Source organism: Tenrec ecaudatus, chromosome 10 (assembly GCF_050624435.1).
Source record: "Tenrec ecaudatus isolate mTenEca1 chromosome 10, mTenEca1.hap1, whole genome shotgun sequence".
Classification (NCBI taxonomy): domain Eukaryota; kingdom Metazoa; phylum Chordata; class Mammalia; order Afrosoricida; family Tenrecidae; genus Tenrec; species Tenrec ecaudatus.
In genome coordinates, this window is record NC_134539.1 from 102,288,464 (window position 1) to 102,306,882 (window position 18,419).

Genomic DNA, 18,419 nt, shown 5'->3' on the forward strand with positions numbered 1-18,419 from the left:
CACTCAGTAGAGTGACAACCTTCCTGGCCTGTGGATCCATAGGCATGAGAAGCCCAAAATGCCCAGGGGGCATTCTCAGCTGCCAGTTCAGTGGAATCCAAGCTGTGTCTCCAGATGGGAGAGTTCCTTCCTTTGGGACCAGGACCTCCAGGCCTGAGGAACACAGGGTTGCTGGGACAGGAAGCAAAAATGCTGCGAGTGGATCACTAGCAGTATTAGTTAGTGGTGTCACTCCAGCTTCCACCTCTTGGTTCCTGGACCCATGGATTCTGGCTATTGGAGACACAGCACCATATATTGGCCGCTGGTTTAGAGCGTATACAGCTTCCTGGAGAACATTGCCCCAGCCCCCGCAAGTTGTTGCCACCTAGTTGGTGCCGTAATTGTGTCTTTAGGAGCCCATTCCATCGTTCTATCAAGCTAGCTGCCCAGGATGATGAGGAATATGATATGACCACTGCATTTGCTGTGTAGTGAGTTTCTTTATCTGAAAAATGCTATGTGGGATGCCATGCCGGTGGATGAGGCATTCACGAATGGTAGTTTTGGCAGAAGTATTGCATGCAGGGAAGGCAAATCCATATCCCGAGTAGGTGTTTATTCCAGTAAGAACAAAACACTGCTTCTTCCCTGAAAGAAGAGGTCCTATGTAATCAACCTGCCACCAAGTTGCTGGTTGATCTCCCCAAGGAATGGTCCCATTTGCTGGCAAATGGGGTACTCAGCAGTGGCAGTGGCCAAATCAACCCTGGTGAATGGAAGTCCATGTAGCTGAGCCCATGCATAACCTCCATCCCTGCCACCAGGTCTACTTTGTTCATGTGCCCATTGGGCAATGATAGGAGTGGCAGAGGAAAGTGTCAGTCTCTGGTTCAAGTAGGGTGTTGAAGCAAGTCTTGAAGGAACCTCAAACTACAGTGACATAGTCCATGGGTTAGGTGTCCTGTAAGTAGTGTAGCTTGCAAATTCAGGCAGAGAACCAGCTAAGGCGGCCACACACTGGTCCATAACCAAAGAGCAAGAGACAAGAAAGGCGAGGTTCACTGAGCCACGTATCTCTCCGCCCTTCAATTAATCCCACATGTGTTCATTGGCCATGTTGGCACAATAAACCTACCTATCACAGCAGTGGATTACATTGAGTGTCTTTCTAATACCAAATAATCCTTGCATATATTCTAGGAATGTCTATTGTGTTATTCTTGGGTGAGTTCTGTATACTTCTATGAGGTCTACCTGGTTCATTATGTTATTTAAATCTTCAGTATATTTGTTAAGTTTAGTTTCAGTGTTGTCCTTAATTGAAAATACTTATTAAATGCTACTACTATTATTGTGGAGTTGTCTATTACTTTTTCAATTTTATTAAAGTTTGATTTATGTATTTTAGTGTCCTTTTATTGGATGCATAGATATTATTATGGTCATGACCATTTGCTGGATTAAACATTTGATAATTATATAATGCACTTCTTATCCCTTATACTTTTTTTGCTATTATGTCTGTCTCATCAGAAATTAGTATTGTCACATTGGATCAGTTTGGTTGTCATTCTCTTGATAAATATTTGTCCATCCTTTTATATTCAGCTTATTTTCATCTGTGTAGAAGCCTGGTGACATAGTGGTGTGTGTGTTGGGTTGCTAATCTTCAAGACAGCAGTGTGAACCCAACATGGAGAACAACGAGGCAGTGTGCTGCCACAAGGATTATAGCCTTGTTAATCCTAAATGTAAGTTAGAATTGGTGATTTGTGTGTGTCTTTAAGGTGGGTGTTTTGTATATTGATGGGATATATTTTCTTATACTTCTGCTGCTTTCTTAACTAGTACATCTAATATATTTACATTTAGCGTAATTATTGCTAGGTCTGAATTTGCTGTTATTTATTACTTTTATCTTAGTATATGATCTAGGTGATAGAATGTTCCATGTACATTTCAGAAGAATATATATTCAGCTATCATTTGGGAGGATGTTCTGTAACTCTCTGTTAGGGCAAGTTATTGATAATATTATAGACCTTCCTATATGCTTGCTGAATCGATGTGGTGGAGTACTTATTGGACTGCTCACCACAAGTTTAACAGTTCTAAACAACCAACCATTCCCTGGGAGACATATGGGGCTCTCTGCTGCTGCAAAGATTTAGTGCCTTGGAAACCCACAGGAGCTTTTCTATGTTTTCCCTTTAGGGTCACCCTGGGCTGGAAATGACTGGATGGAAGTGAACCCACATGAACACCGCACATTAGGCCCCAATGTCATGGATGTAGATGAAGGTCAATGTTCCTAGCTCATTTGTGTCCAAATGGCTGTCAGGGAGTCACCAAGGGCAAGGGCAATGAGGGTCCACATTTGTGCCATCCTGCCTTTAGGCTATTGTTTCTCTCTGTACACATATGAAGGTGGTATGTCCATCTCTCTAACACTTACGCAAGCCAAGGAACAATGGTCTCAAGCATAGGATCTATTGTGAGAATGGGGCCTTGTTTTTGTTCTGTTGGGAAGTGGATCACTACGAGTCAGAAGCAACTCAATGGCACCTAACATCAGTACTTCCTCAAAGAATCCCATACTTTCCCATTTCGTCATGGCAAAATAGGAGTTTACGCATCCCTGAGAGACTCAAACCATTTTTCTTTTAAATGTTGGGTTTGGGGATCAGGCCTATAGAAAGGATGGGTAAGGATTCCAAACAAAATTCTCCTAGGATAGCCCCCTTGGTTCTGTCAGAAAGTAAGCAAATGCATTGCTCTGATGATAACATTCCTTTTATATGTACAACTTTTGTGTGTGTGTGTGTTTTCCTCACCAATACAGTTTTCAATACTGTTAATATTTTAAAATAAGTTATCATCATAACTCCATGACTTTTTGAGTATATCTATCAAGATTTCCCCTTTTGAGCTCCCCTGTCTTACCAAAAGGCAATCCCCATAACATTCTGAGTTGTCCTCTACACCTTAAATTTAATTAATCAGGCAGATCCTCTTTGAAACCACTGATTTGATTGAACTTTTTTTAAAGGCACCCTAATGCGGCTAACACAGGTATATTACTGAGATATTTTCTCTACGGCTCTCCACTGGTCATACAACATGGATGAATAAACCCAGGCACATATGAACCCAAACTCTATCAGCAGTACCTGTTAAACTTACCATCATAAAAAGAAAACCCTGGGAGAAAAAGCCAAGCATGAACTATATGTCCAGTAATAATGTTTTGCAGTTATGATATCAAAATTAGAATATCCTCAGATAAGCGGAAACAAGAAGATTTAGAAAAATTAGAACAATCTTACAATAAATGTTATGGGGAGTACTTTGGACAAACAGTAGAGACAATAACTGAAGATAAAGACACATGACATGCAACCAGAAATAGCCCAGATATATAATTTTCACAAATAAAATAAGTCTATCACGTCAAAATGAGCAACCTAAGCTATCAATTTATAAGAGATAACAAATGAAATAATAATTTTTTTGAAAAGGAAATAAATGATCTTCTTAAAGACCTCCCAAATGGAGATGTGGTCAAGGAAATATCCGGATACAAATTGTGTAAACTTCAGAAAGCAATAATAAATAAAAGATTATCTCTAAGAAAATTTGTAAAACTTCTCACTAAAATAAAAAAGAAAATAATAAAATTTCAATAAAGATTAAACTGCACCAATAAAAACAATTTTAAAAATCAATTATATAATTAACTTCACACATATGTAAGTGTCTCTGGGTTTGTTTCTCTAGTAAACCAGGCCCAACATACCCCAAAAATACATTTGACATATTATAATGCCCATTTATGCTAACTCTCTCAACACATATAAGGAAATGCACATATAAGGAAACTTTCATCTAGATAAAGAATAGCTGTTAAGAAAACACAAAACTAAACTAACAATATTTTTTAAAGTAAAAGACTGATTTCTTTTCTGCTGTGGTTGGGAATAAAGAATTCTTTACTCTCTACTTCATCATTTCTCTTCAACCTGTACTTGATGTTTTATTCAGTGCAATAAAGTAAGAAAATGAAATTAAAAGAATCTGGTTTGGGTTGGGCATTGGGGGGAGTGGGAAAGTAAAATATTATTGTTATCATGTGTTCCTGAATGTGAGACACTCTCAGAAACCTGCAACAAACACTACTGGAAATAAGAAATGAGTTCATCAAGGTCATAGGATATAAGATCAATAGAAATAAAAATGAAATACAAATCAATTGTATTTCTCAGTTCTAGTTGCAAGCAACCTGGAAATGATATCAAGAAAACAATTACATTCATAATAGGATTCAAAAGAAACCCCTAAAAAGACCTTGAGGAATAAATTTTACAAAATAAAAACTGTGAGTCGTTATTGAGAGAAATTAAAGATGATCCATGCTTGCAGTAAAGCACACTTTCTTCATGGGCTACACAATTCAGTGCTATTAAAATGCTGCCTGAGTTTCTTGCTAATTGCTGCTATAACGAAATTACTGACAGAAACTTATTATTCACAGGTAAGAGACTAAAATTCAAGTTCAGGGCACTGGGTCTACTGGAATGCTTTTTCTTTCTCTTAGCTCTAGGATATATCTATATCTATATCTATATCTATATCTATATCTATATCATCTATATCATCTATATATATATACATAGATGTATATAAAATCAGTAGGTAATACCAGTATTTTATATGCTTCTTACTTTAATTCCATTGATTTTTTTCTGTCCAATGGATTTAATATTAAGTCTTCATCTTGGTGCCTATTGGTTCAGGGATTTGCTTTCCAGTTTCTGAAGCAGCCCCTCTCCCAGCAGAATTACATCCCTTCTCTAAAAACTGCATTCTCCGGTGTAGAAAGATATTATTTCTTTCACCTGGAAATGGCCTTCACCAGGGCAGCAAACCCAGAAAGGACATGTATCTGTCCACTCCGTGCTGGAGAGGCCACTCATATCGGACAGGCCGGTATGCCAGTCCATGCCCATTCGTCCACACTGTCCTGTTGGTTTCTTGTCCTGTTAAGGCCATTTCAATCTCCTGGCCACACAAACAACAGAGCCTTGGTGGTATTATGGGTTATGCATTGCATTATTAACTATAAGATCAGCAGTTCAAAGCCACCAGCTGCTCATTAGAAGAAAGATGAGACTCTCCACTCCCACGAAGATTACCAGTCTCGGAAACCCACAGGCCCAGTTCTATTCTGTCCGGTAGATTTGCTATAAGTGAGAGAAGATTCAATAGACATGAACCCACATGAACACCACAATTTGGATGCTGGAGTCATGGGCGCAGATGTGTCACACATTTCATGTTCAGATATGATGGGTTTAGATGGCCATCTGGGGGTGTTACAGGCAAAGGCAGTGGGGGTCTGCACTTATACCATCCTGCCTCTAGGCTTCACCTGGGGCTGGCACCATGCGCTGGTTGCAGGCACTCATAGGCATGATCCTTGCCCACCTAGGAATTTTCCTGTGCTTTTTGTGTGCTCCATACCCTACCCTCCAATGTTCAGGATTGATGCACCTGACCATCAGTTGGCTATAAGGAACTCCACCTCTCTCAGGCCCAATGCCAAACTTCTCCAGAGTGAAAGCACAGTTTTTATTGTTTATGTGCTGATTGCTGTAGTACTAACATGCTTGACCCATGACTTCTTAACATATAGCTTTATTATACAAATATAATCAAAAGTAAACTTTCAGACTACAGAAAATATGACACACATGCAGTGTATGTACAAGCACATTATGCCAGATTTTTTAAACATAATTGCACCATTTTCACAAGTTATATGTATTGTTTACCTAAAAAGAAAAAAATATGGCATCTATTTTGGTACATTTCCTAGTACCAACTTATCTCAATCAAGACTTTCTCCATCTTGGTTCATATGAAGAAGCAATCTCCCCAGATCATAACCTCACCTGGCATTTGTTAATTTAGGAAGGAGAGCGGTATGTCAATAGATCACAGAAGTTGTAAACATGAGATCTTTGTAAACCCTTTTCTTCCCCCAATTTTATAGACTGACATTTATATGTGGATGCAACATGTGCTTATGAAAACGGATTAGGAGCTTTACCTTGCCTTAAACTTAACATTTTGAACATGTTTAAATATGTTACATGTTTAAATAAGCTACAACATGAAATAAGAAAACCAAACTCACTGCCATCAAGTCTGCTCTGACTTATAATGACCTTATCTCAAACTCACTGCCACTGAGTCGATTCTGAATCACAGCGAACCTCACAGGGCGGGGTAGAACTGCCCCTGTGGGTTTCTGAGATTGTAGCACTTTTTGGGAGCCTCTATGATATTGGAGATTCTTAAGCTCTACCTCTTGAGATTCTGATTCCTCAGATGTAGGTTTAGATCCGGGGTTTTATGGGTTGTTGGTTTTTTTTTACAGAACTGTGGTTGGTTAAGATACACAGCGAGGTTGAAGAACTGCTACATTAAACGAACATCTGATCTAATGGAAATATTTAAATTCAGCAGAACCTCACTTTTCTATCTAGTGGAAATTCCTTAAGGTCTAATGAAACCACAGAAGAGTTTGAAATACATTTTAAAAACTACTTTGGCAAGACAATTTTAGCTGCTAGCCCAAGCGGCCACCTATCACTCCAATTCAGACTGCAATTCCAGTGGTCACGCCCATGCAGACCTGCCCCATTTGCATACCAGATCCCAAAGCATGCCAGATTCAAATGAATAACATGAAACCAGGCTAAGGACAGAGAAAAAGGCAAGAACTAGAGTAGAGATTCCTAACATATACAGAGAGTAAAGATTCTTAATATATTTGTAATATATCTTTATTACAAATATAATCAAAAGTAAATTTGCAGACTATAGAGGGCTAAGATTCACTTCTTTTTTTAATTTTTAAAAATTTGTTTTTATTAATTTGACCCTAACCCTAAAGATTCACTTCTGAAAACATCATGACATGCATTCAGTGTGTGTGAAATGAAATAAAATGCTAAAGTGTTTAATATAATAAAAATTTTAAAAAGCTATCATCAAAGTAAAGACATTAAATAATATACAATATTATATAAAATATCTATTTCAGATCAATAAGAATATTTTCATTGGAATAAAGGTTACTGCTTGCTTTGAAATACCAACGACTTTCTTCTTCCTTCTCAATGGAAACACCACTTTGTTTTTGACAGCAAAATGCCAAGGTCTAATGCTCTCTTCCAGATCCGTACACGCAGCAGTCAGGGGTTGAAATCCAAATTGAACCAGGCACCAGGTTACTGAAAGAGTCTTGAGATAATCCATGTAAGACATGAAAGTAATAATGTATACTTTATCAAGGGGTCACAAGGGTAGGATGGGGGTGGGGAGGGCAAAAGAGGAGCTGATACCAAGGACTCAAATAGAAAGTAACTGCTTAGAAAATAATGAAAGCAACATATGTAGAAACATGCTTGATACAGTTTATGTGTGGATTGTTATAAGAACCGTAAGAGCCCCCAATAAAATAGTCTTTAAGAAAAAAAAGTGAAGAAAAGAAAAACTCTAGGAATTGGCTTGCTGCCCAAAAAAATAAATTAGGAAACCAGTGTCTGAGTTCCAATTCAAACTCTGCTCTCTGGGGAACTTAGAGTAAGTCCCATCACTTCTCTGATTCTCCGTTTCTTCACTAGAGGAGGGGTGATTTGAGAGAAATTGTATGTAATCTTTAATTTGGGGCCTATTGTTGTTCACTGCAGTTGACATAGTCTCTGACTCGTGGGGACCTGATGCACAGTGGAACAAAATGCTGCCTTGTGATCAATTGTGATACGCTGGTTTTTAATTGTCCAATTTCTAGAAACAGATTGTCAGAGTTTCTTCCTAACCTGTCTTAATCCAGAAATTTCACCAAATCCAGAAATTTCAGTAATGAACAACATATAAGTCTCCATGATGGACAATCGGTGACTGTGTAAGAGGTGCATTGGCCAAAATTGGAATCCAGATCCCCTGATGGGAGACAAACATTCCAATGACCTCATTGTAAGATTATATATTTAGAAGTCAAAAGTCTTGCTAACAATAACAGAAACCTTTATTTTTTTTAAATGTCAAAATGTGAAGCTGGTAATCATGCTCCTTTTAAAGTTACTTTGAGTGGTGGGGACAAAAAGAAATCTGAAGTGGCAAGATCCGGGCGTAGGAAGGGTGGGGTAGGGCTTGCCACCAAGATGCTTGTAACCCAGCCCTTGCTCCTCTTCAAGCTTGAGCAGCTGCATTGTCATAAAAGAAAAGCTACTCTTCAGTGTAGCTCTCTTGGGCTTTAATTACCAATACAGTTTTCAATTTTCTTAAACAGTCTTCATAATACGCCCCTGTGATCTCTCTGGGTCTTTTGAAAAGCCCTGTTAAAATGACCCCTCTCTCTCTTTTTTTTCCTCAACATTCCTTCTTTTGTTAACTATAAATTAAAATATAAGACATATAGAAAGGTACCCAAGAGTTTTTGTGCATGGCTTCCACTTCCCCTCCCACTATTCCCTCCAGCGCTGAAGCCTAGGTCCACTCCAGTGGGCTGGACGTTTCCGAAGAATACACGGTTCCTGCGCAGTTTTTGCTAGGACCAGACGGGCGGCATGGACCCAGTTTGATGGACGCAGAGAATGTCATGATGCTGGACCTCCTGACTCAGAATCCTGGTATCGTTAGAGAGAACGATGCACTCCTGCTGCCGCTGTGAATGCTGTCCTGCCAGAAAGCCAACCTGCTGGCCTCACTGTGCCCACCAACAGGAAAAGGAAGGAAGGACAAGAGGCCTGGTTCATGACACAAGCTATAGACAGGAAGAGAGAGGAAAGGTCACGAGTGGTTCCACACCAGAGTTGTCCACGTGTGAAATCAGGTCCTTGGAGATTCGAAGCAGTTTGTCACTTTCTGAATTCACCTCTTCCACTATTTTCTGCATGAACTAGACCTGCGTATATCAGACTCACCTGAAAGGTCAGTTACTGTACTTGGGCCTGCTTCTGGGCTTGGGCAGCTTCCTCATTGGCTAGATTGTGCTTCTCTTCGGTGTGCGCCTGCAATATATGTAGCTCCAGCCTTCTTTTTCAATTCTTTTTTAAAAGATCATTTTATTGGATTGGAGGCTCATACAACTCTTATGACAATCCATACGTACATCAATGACAAAGCACATTTGTACATTCGTTACCCTCATCATTCTCAAAACTTTTGCTCTCCACATAAGCCCTTGGCATCAGCTCTTCATTTCTGCCCCCACTCCCTGTTACCCCTTCCCTCGTGAACCCTTGATAATTTATAAATATTTTGTCTTATTTTACACTGTTCAATATCTCCCGGCACCCACTTTTCTGTTGCCTGTCCCCCAGGGACGAGGTTATATGTAGATTCTTGTAATCAGTTCCACCCACCCTCCTTCCAACCTTCCAGTATCGCCACTCTCACCACTGTCTCCTGAAGCAGTCATCTGTCCTGGATTCCCCATGTTTCCAGTTCCTTTCTGTACCAGTGTATATCCTCCGGTAAAACCGGTTTTGTGAGGTAGAATTGGGATCATGATAGTCAGGGGGTGGGGATGGGAAGGAAGCATTTAGGAACTAGAGGAAAGTTGTATGTTTCATTGTTGCTACACTGCACCCTGACTGGCTCATCTCTGTAAGAGGATGTTCAGTTGCCTACAAAATTATCCCTTTCAGAATCATGCAAAAAAAAAAAGAATATATGTATGTATATATGTGTGTGTGTGTGTGTATATATATATATATATATATATATATATATATATATATATATATATATATATATATATATATATATATATACCATATTGAATGAAGGGGGAAGTGCAGAGTGGAGACCCAAGGCCCAAGTGTCGGCCACTGGAGATCCCCTCATAGAGGGGTTTAGGAGAGGAGATGGGTCAGTCAGGGTGTGAGGTAGTACCGATGAAGAACACAACTTTCCCCCAGATCCTGGATGCTTCCTCCCCCCAACTACCATGATCTGAATTCTACCTTGCAGGGCTGGATAGGACAGAGGCTGTACACTGGTACATATGAGGGTTGGAGGCACAGGGAATCCAGGGTGGATGATACCTTTAGGACCAAGAGTATGAGGGGCGATGCTGAGAAGAGTGTAGGGTGAGTGGGTTGGAAAGGGGGAACTGATTACAAGGATCCACATGTGACCTCCTCCCTGGGAGAGGGATGGCAGAGAAGTGGGGGAAGGGAGACTCCAGATAGGGCAAGATATGACAAAATAACGATGTATAAATTACCAAGGGCACATGAGGGAGGGGGGAGCGGGGAGGGAGGGGAAAAAAAAAGAGGACCTGATGCAAAGGGCTTAAGTGGAGAGCAAATGCTTTGAGAATGATTGGGGCAGGGAATGTATGGATGTGCTTTATACAATTGATGTATGTATATGTATGGATTGTGATAAGAGTTGTATGAGCCCCTAATAAAACGTTTAAAAAAAACCAAAACAAACAAAAAAATTATCCCTTTCAAATCCCCACCAAATGGCCATACAACCCGAACTGTCCTCTGTGTCTTGAATTAAATTGGCTCAGCAGATCCTCTTCAAAACTCACTCTTTTTGGTTGAACTTTGAGCTCTTAGTCATACTGGTAAAGACTAATCCCAGGTATGATTTTTTCCCCTAAAATCAGCTTTATTAATTTCAATATCTCTTAAGAAATGAATGGAAAGTTCAGTTTTTGAGCTAGTTGCTCTTCCCAAAATATGGTTGGCCACATTGAGCCTAATGCTTGCTGGGACCAAAATTATTCACTTAAAATAGAAAATTCTGAATCATGTGAGTTCTCTCCTTCAGTAGCTATTACATCAAAGTCTTCTTCCACCAAAACTAGATTTCAGCAACACATTCTCCATTCATCAGAGTTGACTGTCTGTCCTCTCTTGGCTCATCTTTGAGGTCTTCCAGACCTTCATTAAAATGCTCCATTCACCTAAAATAAGCTGATTTATGGGGGGGGTAGCCATCCAATACATTTTTTTGCAAAGCTTGTTATTTGGGAGGATATTTTCTTGAGTTTTGTTAACAATTTGATACTAGCTATGGTCTCAAAATTAACCTCCTCTCCATGGCACAAAACATCACCTCCTCCTCCTCCTCCTCCTCCTCCTCCTCCTCCTCCTCCTCCTCCTCCTCCTCCTCCTCCTCCTCCTCCCTCTTCTTCTTCTTCTTCTTCTTCTTCTTCTTCTTCTTCTTCTTCTTCTTCTTCTTCTTCTTCTTCTTCTTCAATGGAACGCCAATGAGACTCTAAAGAGGCAAATTCACTATCATCAAGTCAATGGTGACGTTCATGAGACCAAGACAAATATATCACTGAAAGAACTTGTCTGCAGCCTTCACTAATAGCAGAGACATGTAACAGTGATATGTTTCTGTCCATCTGGTTGGGCCAGCAACTCCATGATGTGATTTATGTGAGCTGCCACGCAATCTTGGGAAGATTGGGATGGAGTGCAACCCCTTACTCAGGTTACAACCTGATGATGCCTCCTTTGGGGTGTGGTCTACATCAAATATATAAATAGATGTTTAGATTTTGCATTTGGCTTTTTTGAACTTGAGTCAATACCTGCCATGCCGCCTACTGATCATGGGAGATTTCAGCAGCCTGTCAGATTACCTGCCAACCCTTCTACCAGCCTGCTTCTTGGTTCATCTTCCCGATTCCTGGTTTGCTGGTCAAAGCAGCTGATGAGTGAGAGAGGGTCTCTGTCTTAGCAACTCACCCACTGGCTAGAGCATGACCAAGCTTGCCTGCTTCTGCAGCTATGTGAGCTGCTTTCTCATGATTAAAAAAAACACATTTTTTTCATGTATGTGTGTGTGTCGATGGTTTTTCTTTTCTAGTGAACCCAGGCTAACACGCATATTTAAATATATTCTCTTGTTTTATTTGGAATAAGCCTGTGCACATATTACCTCGAATTCTAGTAGCAACACTTTTGACTATCCCCTGTATATGTATAGAATTCTTATTTACCTTACCAACATATCTATAAAACATATACAATTCCAACTCCCCACAACTCAACACTTTTTTTAAACCTTTTTTTCTCATACACCCTAAGTAGATGGAACCTGTCATTTGTCCATGATGATTGGATCAATAGTGTACAAGTAATTCAAGGTAGAACCAATGACTTCTTGTTTGTCATTCCACTAGTCAGAGAAATTGTTTCAAAAGCTCAGGATTCACTTCTTTCCCTGTAACTGAAACTAATAAGCATTTTCTGAGTTGCTGCTGGCAGGTATTTTCCCACCATAGCTAAGGACCAACTTGAGAGAAAAACTCATACACAGAGAAAGTGGTCCAGGAGAGAGACTGGCAGTGCAGCACTGCTAGTGGTCTTGATTGAACCATGTCTAAAGCCAGCCACTTTCTGAAATGTGTATTACCATGAGTAAATGTACACCCATGGTCATTTAAGAAGATGTTATATTACTTATAACCCAAACTATCATGTCTGATAAAATGGTTATGCCTTAAAAATCCAAGAACTTAAAATCCAAGATCCCTCAGATTTATTATTAACAGATTATACTGTTAAATCAGAAAGACTGTAAAAGAAAACTTGTTCTTCTAAGCAGTAACTGCACTTTAGTGCTTTTTGTGTGATTGCTATGTGGTGAGGTGAGTGAGTTTACCCAAGCCAGAAATCAAATATTTTGTACATGTTTTTAGATGATATGCTCCAGGAAATGGTAGGGCTTTTACACATATTACCTTGTAACTGCTGAATATATTTTTGACCCTGTATGTTTGGCACCTGGCTGGCTGGTACCTGGTTGTCATATATATTGGCACTCAATAAATAGTTATTGAAATAATGAATAAATGGATGAAAGGAGCTAACACAAGTAAGTGGGGAAATGGAAAAGGGTAGATTTCAGTATCATAACTGTTTTCATGTGTCAGCTTTGAAAAGTAAACATGAGCCAAAGCAGTTTGGAAATCCTTCAGAAATGCATTTCCATAGGTAATGTTGGCAACACTGAGACTTGCATCTCCAAAACAAAGATAGAAGCATCATAAAGGAGAGACCCCAGCCAATGAAACAACTTGATAAGAAAAAAACCAGGAGAGGAAAATTTGGACCAGGTGGGTTTTTCATGATCCAGGGCATTGATAGTGTGCCCCACCCCAACTCACATGACCTGGTTGCATATGAATATCCTATGCCTGAACTTCTGAAACCAACTCTCATCTCACTTTCTATTGCATCTCTTTACATGATTCATTCAAAAGATTTGTTTAATGCTTCTCATTCTCTCATTTTGTAAACAAAAGATCATTCCTTTCAGAAATTTTCCATTTGATTCTTAGCAATCTGTACAATGTAAGTCTACAGCTCTTGAAGCCAATGAACTTTTAAGACATACTTGAAAGAAGACCACACAGCTGTCATTGCAGATGCAGAAGTGGCAGGGCTGGAGGCCGTGAAAATAATCTTCCAAAATATTAGGTTCCAAACTTACATCTCAGGGGGATGAGAGGGGCATAAATGACAAAATATTGCACAAATGCACAGCCAATTTTGCTTCATGTGTTTAATCTTAATCAAATCTTTGACATCTATAACATAAAAGTGAACAGAACTGCATACACTACAATTCCACTTTTTATAGACAAAAGCTATGCCTGAGATATCTTGGACTGTGTTTTCTTCTTTTTATTGCCATTCAGAAAAAGAAACACAATGCCCCTCTATATATTCTGCCAAGAATTCAGGACAGAGTGTTTTCTGAATTTTTTTAAAAAGCTTTCACTAACACTTGGTATTAATACAAATAACTCCTTTCCTTAGAATAACCCTTTAACCTACATGATCTCATTCTACTTTACAGCATTTCATGTGATAGAGTATTTTGTAATGAGACTATAAAGCTTGTAAGAATCACATTGCAGCTGAAGATGGAAGTTGATAATAGACAGAGCTGGGTAGTTTCACTAGAAATGGACCAGTATCCTAAAATGTAAACACATTGTAAACTGAACCGGGGTGGAAGGCTTGGGCATTATTTTCAACACAGGCAAAGTTGGGGACTCTCTCCCTTTTCCACTGGACAAAATAGTGAAGCCTCAATTTTCCTGATGATACTTCATAGAAGCAGAATTTCTACCATCACCACCATGATTGCCACTTAACCGTGGAGTGATGAAACATGGCCAACTGGCTTCTGTATAATGAGCCAAACACCATTTTGGAGTTTCATTTCACTGCTTCTATAAACCCAAGGGAAGACACCAATACCAACTGAAATATAAGAAGAAGGAGGAGAAGAAATAAGATCTTGGCTCTGAACGATTCATCAACCTTTCCAAAAGAGAGATGTTGGCAGAGGTCAGTTAGGTCACAGCAGAGAGCGAATCCCTTTTTCCTTAGAAGGGATCTGCTGGCCGGCATTACTTTAGCTTGCTTCAAATGAAAAGTCTTAAGCCTTCCATCAGTAGCACCTGGTCTGCTCCTGATGGATGAGCAGAAATAATTAGAGGTGTCAGAAGTTTCTGGAAGAATTCCAGGTGACAAAATTCCCAGGTGAGTACGAAGTGAACAGAGCTTAGGAACACATTTATTCACGTTGTCTTTATGTCTTTCTCCAGGTTTCCCTAGAAATACACAATCATCAGCAGATCACTCCTCATGGCATGAATTGTAGTCTAGGGTGAGAGCCTAGGAAAAAGAATAGGGAGGGATGTGGTTCCCTATCCACAGCGCCTGCACTTTCCACATCTCAATTGCATGTCTCTCCTCAAATAGCACACAGTATAAGCGAACTGTGAGATGTTTGGGTCCGGTAGGTGGGCTGCCTTTAAACCAATAAAATATCATTTTATACCTAAATGAGAAGGCAGAATTCATAGGGTGCTTCAAAAAGTTTATCATGCTTGACTACTATGCAAAATGTTAAAGGTTTGAGTACTGTGTTAGACAGGGTTCTCTAGAGAAACAAAATCAGGACACTAATGATTTTATAGATATTTAAATAGATAGATAGAACAGAAGAAATAAACAATTAATCTACAAATAGGTATAAATGGCTCAGGGCAACTCACTTCTGTGGGACAGCTAATACACTTGCAGTCCTTCAAGTCTTGAGGGCTGCTGGGTAGTCCTTAGTAGAGCAATTCAGGCTATCCGAGCACAGGCAGCAAACAGCAAGGCTGGTCACCAACAGTCAGATGACAGGGTCCGACAGTCCCCAGCTCAAGTGATGTATACTCCAGTAGTGTGGCAAAGAAGGTCTTGAAGGAACCTCAAAGTACCTGGACACAATCCACGGGTTAGGTGTCCCATGGGTAGTGTAGCTTGCAAATGAAGGCAGAGAACCAGCTAAGGCAGCCACACATTGGTCCTATCATCAAAGTGCAAGAGACAAGAAAGGCACAGTAAATCTACCTATCACAAATACACTGAGAGGTGTGCTGGAATAAAGGTTGACAATCTAATCCTAAAAGTTGTCAGCCGTTAGGAACCCTGTGGAGCAGAGTTCTGCTTTGACACACTTGGGATCCACAGGAGTTGAAACGAACTCAACGGTAACTCCTTTTTATATGAGAAAGGCTACAAGCATTGAGAGTTCTGGGAAAATAGCAACTATTTAAGATTCACCTGTCTGGAGCTCCTGCTGCCAGACCAGAAAATTGGGAGGTAAGGTGAAGGAAACTGGGAGGTAAAGTTCTGAAATTAGAATTAGAGTCCTAGGGTCTCTCTTGACTGTCCTTTTTGGTGTGAGTTCCACTCACAAAGTGAACCAAGTAGGCTCGATATCGCTCTAGGTTCCATGAGCTGGGCTCGTGGGCTCCAGCTGAACAGCTCCTCCCGACCTTGCCCAGGAGCAGTGATTTCTCCAGGCTGACGCCCTAAAGGGAACATAATCCCAGACAGGAGGAGTACGCACGCCAGAGCTCTCCGTGCTGTAGGGTGCCTTGAGCTCAGAGCCTGGGGAGTAGGGGTGGTGTGTAGCCATAATTTTGAGTAGAAAGAAAGAGCAGAAATTTATCTGAGGCAGATCATGGTGTGGGAGAAAAATAGATGGCTATCTAGTCCAGGGGGCACATTCAGTTGCAGTTGGCTAAGAAGGAAACACCCGCCTGATAAACTGGATCTCCCCCTCTAGGGGTCAGTGTGACAGCCCTCAAATCAGAGTACCTTATAAGCACAATATTAAAAAAAGTGAGAATATATATTCTTGGTAAAAACTGTAAATCCCAGGCTCATTGCTTGATTGCTCAGCTCCAAGAAGCAAGTAGAAGGGGTCCTTAACATAAATTACCATAAGAAGCCCACACTAAGGAATGCCAGAATTCCTGGAGGAATTTTGCACAACAAAGACCCGCTGAAGCAAGTCTAGGCTCCTAACATAGCACAGAGCTAGAGCCCAGAGCCAGGGAGACAATTTAATTTAATATTATTCTAGCTGGCCAGGGGGGAAAAGAATAATTTTTTTTTAAATCTCTGATCTAATAGGGCATCAGGAATCTAGCTAGGACAATAAGCCAGCTTCATTCTCAGTGATTCTACACACAACTAGGGAGGTCCTGCCTGTCCTGGGGCCCTACATGGGGTTGTGGGAACACTCTCTCCACCTCCCACCACTGTAGTGCTACAAACAGCACAAGGCAGGTAAACTAGTGAACTCCAGCACTCAGTCCCATGGTGGAAACTGACCCCTGGCCGCTGATGTGACCTTGCCTTCAAGAGTAATTCCACCCTGCATCTGTGGAACCCTACATCAAGTGGGCACACCACCCCGGTACCTTGAGGAAGAGTTGGAACACCTCCAGCCCCACAGACAAGTGATCAGTCTCAGTTATCTCCTTCCTTACCACTCTATTTCTTCTTTCTTTAAAAAACAATCATTTTATTCAGGGCTCGTACAACTTATCACAATCCATACATACATCTGTGTGTCAAGCACTCTTGTATATTTGTTTATCTCATCATTCTCAAAACATTTGCTTTCAACTTGAGGCCTTGGTATCAGCTCCTCATGTTTCCCCCTCCCTCCCTGCTTCTCCCACCCCATGAACCCTTGATAATTTATAAATTATTATTTTGTCGTATCTTACACTGTCCGTTGTCTCCCTCCACCCACTTCTCCAATGCCCCCCCCTGTCCAGGGAGAATGTTATATGTAGATCCTTATAATCGGTTCCCCTTTTCTCCCTCACCTTCCCTCTACCCTCCCAGTATCATCACTCTCACCACTGGTCCTGAGGGGTTCATCTGTCCTGAATTCCCTGTTTCCAGTTCCTATCTGTACCAGTATACACCCTCTGATACAGCCAGATATGTAAACTACAATTGGGATCATGATAGTGGGTGAGGGGGGAAGCATTCAAAAACTAGAGGAAAGTTGTAAGTTTCATCATTACTACACCTGCACCCTGACTGGCTCCTGTCCTCCCCATGGCCCTTCTGCAAGGGGATTTCCAATTTCCTACAGATGGACCCTGGGTCCCCACTCAGCACTCCCTCTCATTCACAATGCTATGATTTTTGGGAGGTCTTTTTGTTTTTGTTCTTCTTTCACTTTTTATTCTTTTCTCCTCTTCTATCTCTTTGCTCTTTCCTGCCACAGTCTCAGCTGATTCAGTTCTCCTTTTTTGTTGTTTTCTTTTTTAAAAAGGTTTTCACTTTTAGTCTGTGCAATTTTTTTGTGAGGGGGTGTTAGTTTGCTTGGCATTGTTGCTCCAGTCTTTGTTTTCTTCTTTTTCTCTTTTTATTCTCCTCTCCCTCTCTTTCCATTCACAAGCCACTATCAGCCTCCAGGCCACTCCCCTCCACCTAGGGCAACTCTGAAGGCCCAACTGGTGGTGCGCCCGCCCATTTACACACAGCTGGGAAAATCACTCTGGTCCTCTTGCATACAGCAAGCATCAGGGAGTTCTCCTCTTCAAACAGTGGGGGAACTCCAGACTAAACTCTGAGGCCCAACAAGTGACTGGGGGAAACTCCTGCCCAACAAGGGTGGGGCTCCACGCTGCTACGGGAACATCCACCCAACCTCCAAGGCAATCTCTGACTAGGGTAATTGCCCCTGCCAACTATAATGCTTTACACCAAGGATGGTACACCCACACGCCCTCCTTGGCATTCCAGTTGCAGAGGGAAACATGCCACCCGAGGTGCTCCAAGCACTGTGAGGCTTACTTAGAGATCAGCCAGTGAGGCAACACCTTCATGGGCCCACAACGACCTGACCAGCATCCCATAAGAGACCTATCCAACTCACATTCTAAATAATGGAACACTGTTAGGCTAGGGTTAGAGTGAAACTATAGGAAGATATAGTGGTAGCCTGACCCCTGAGAACAGCTACCAGCAGATAGTTCATAGAAGCACTCATACGAGTCCCCCATGAGAAAGCCCAGT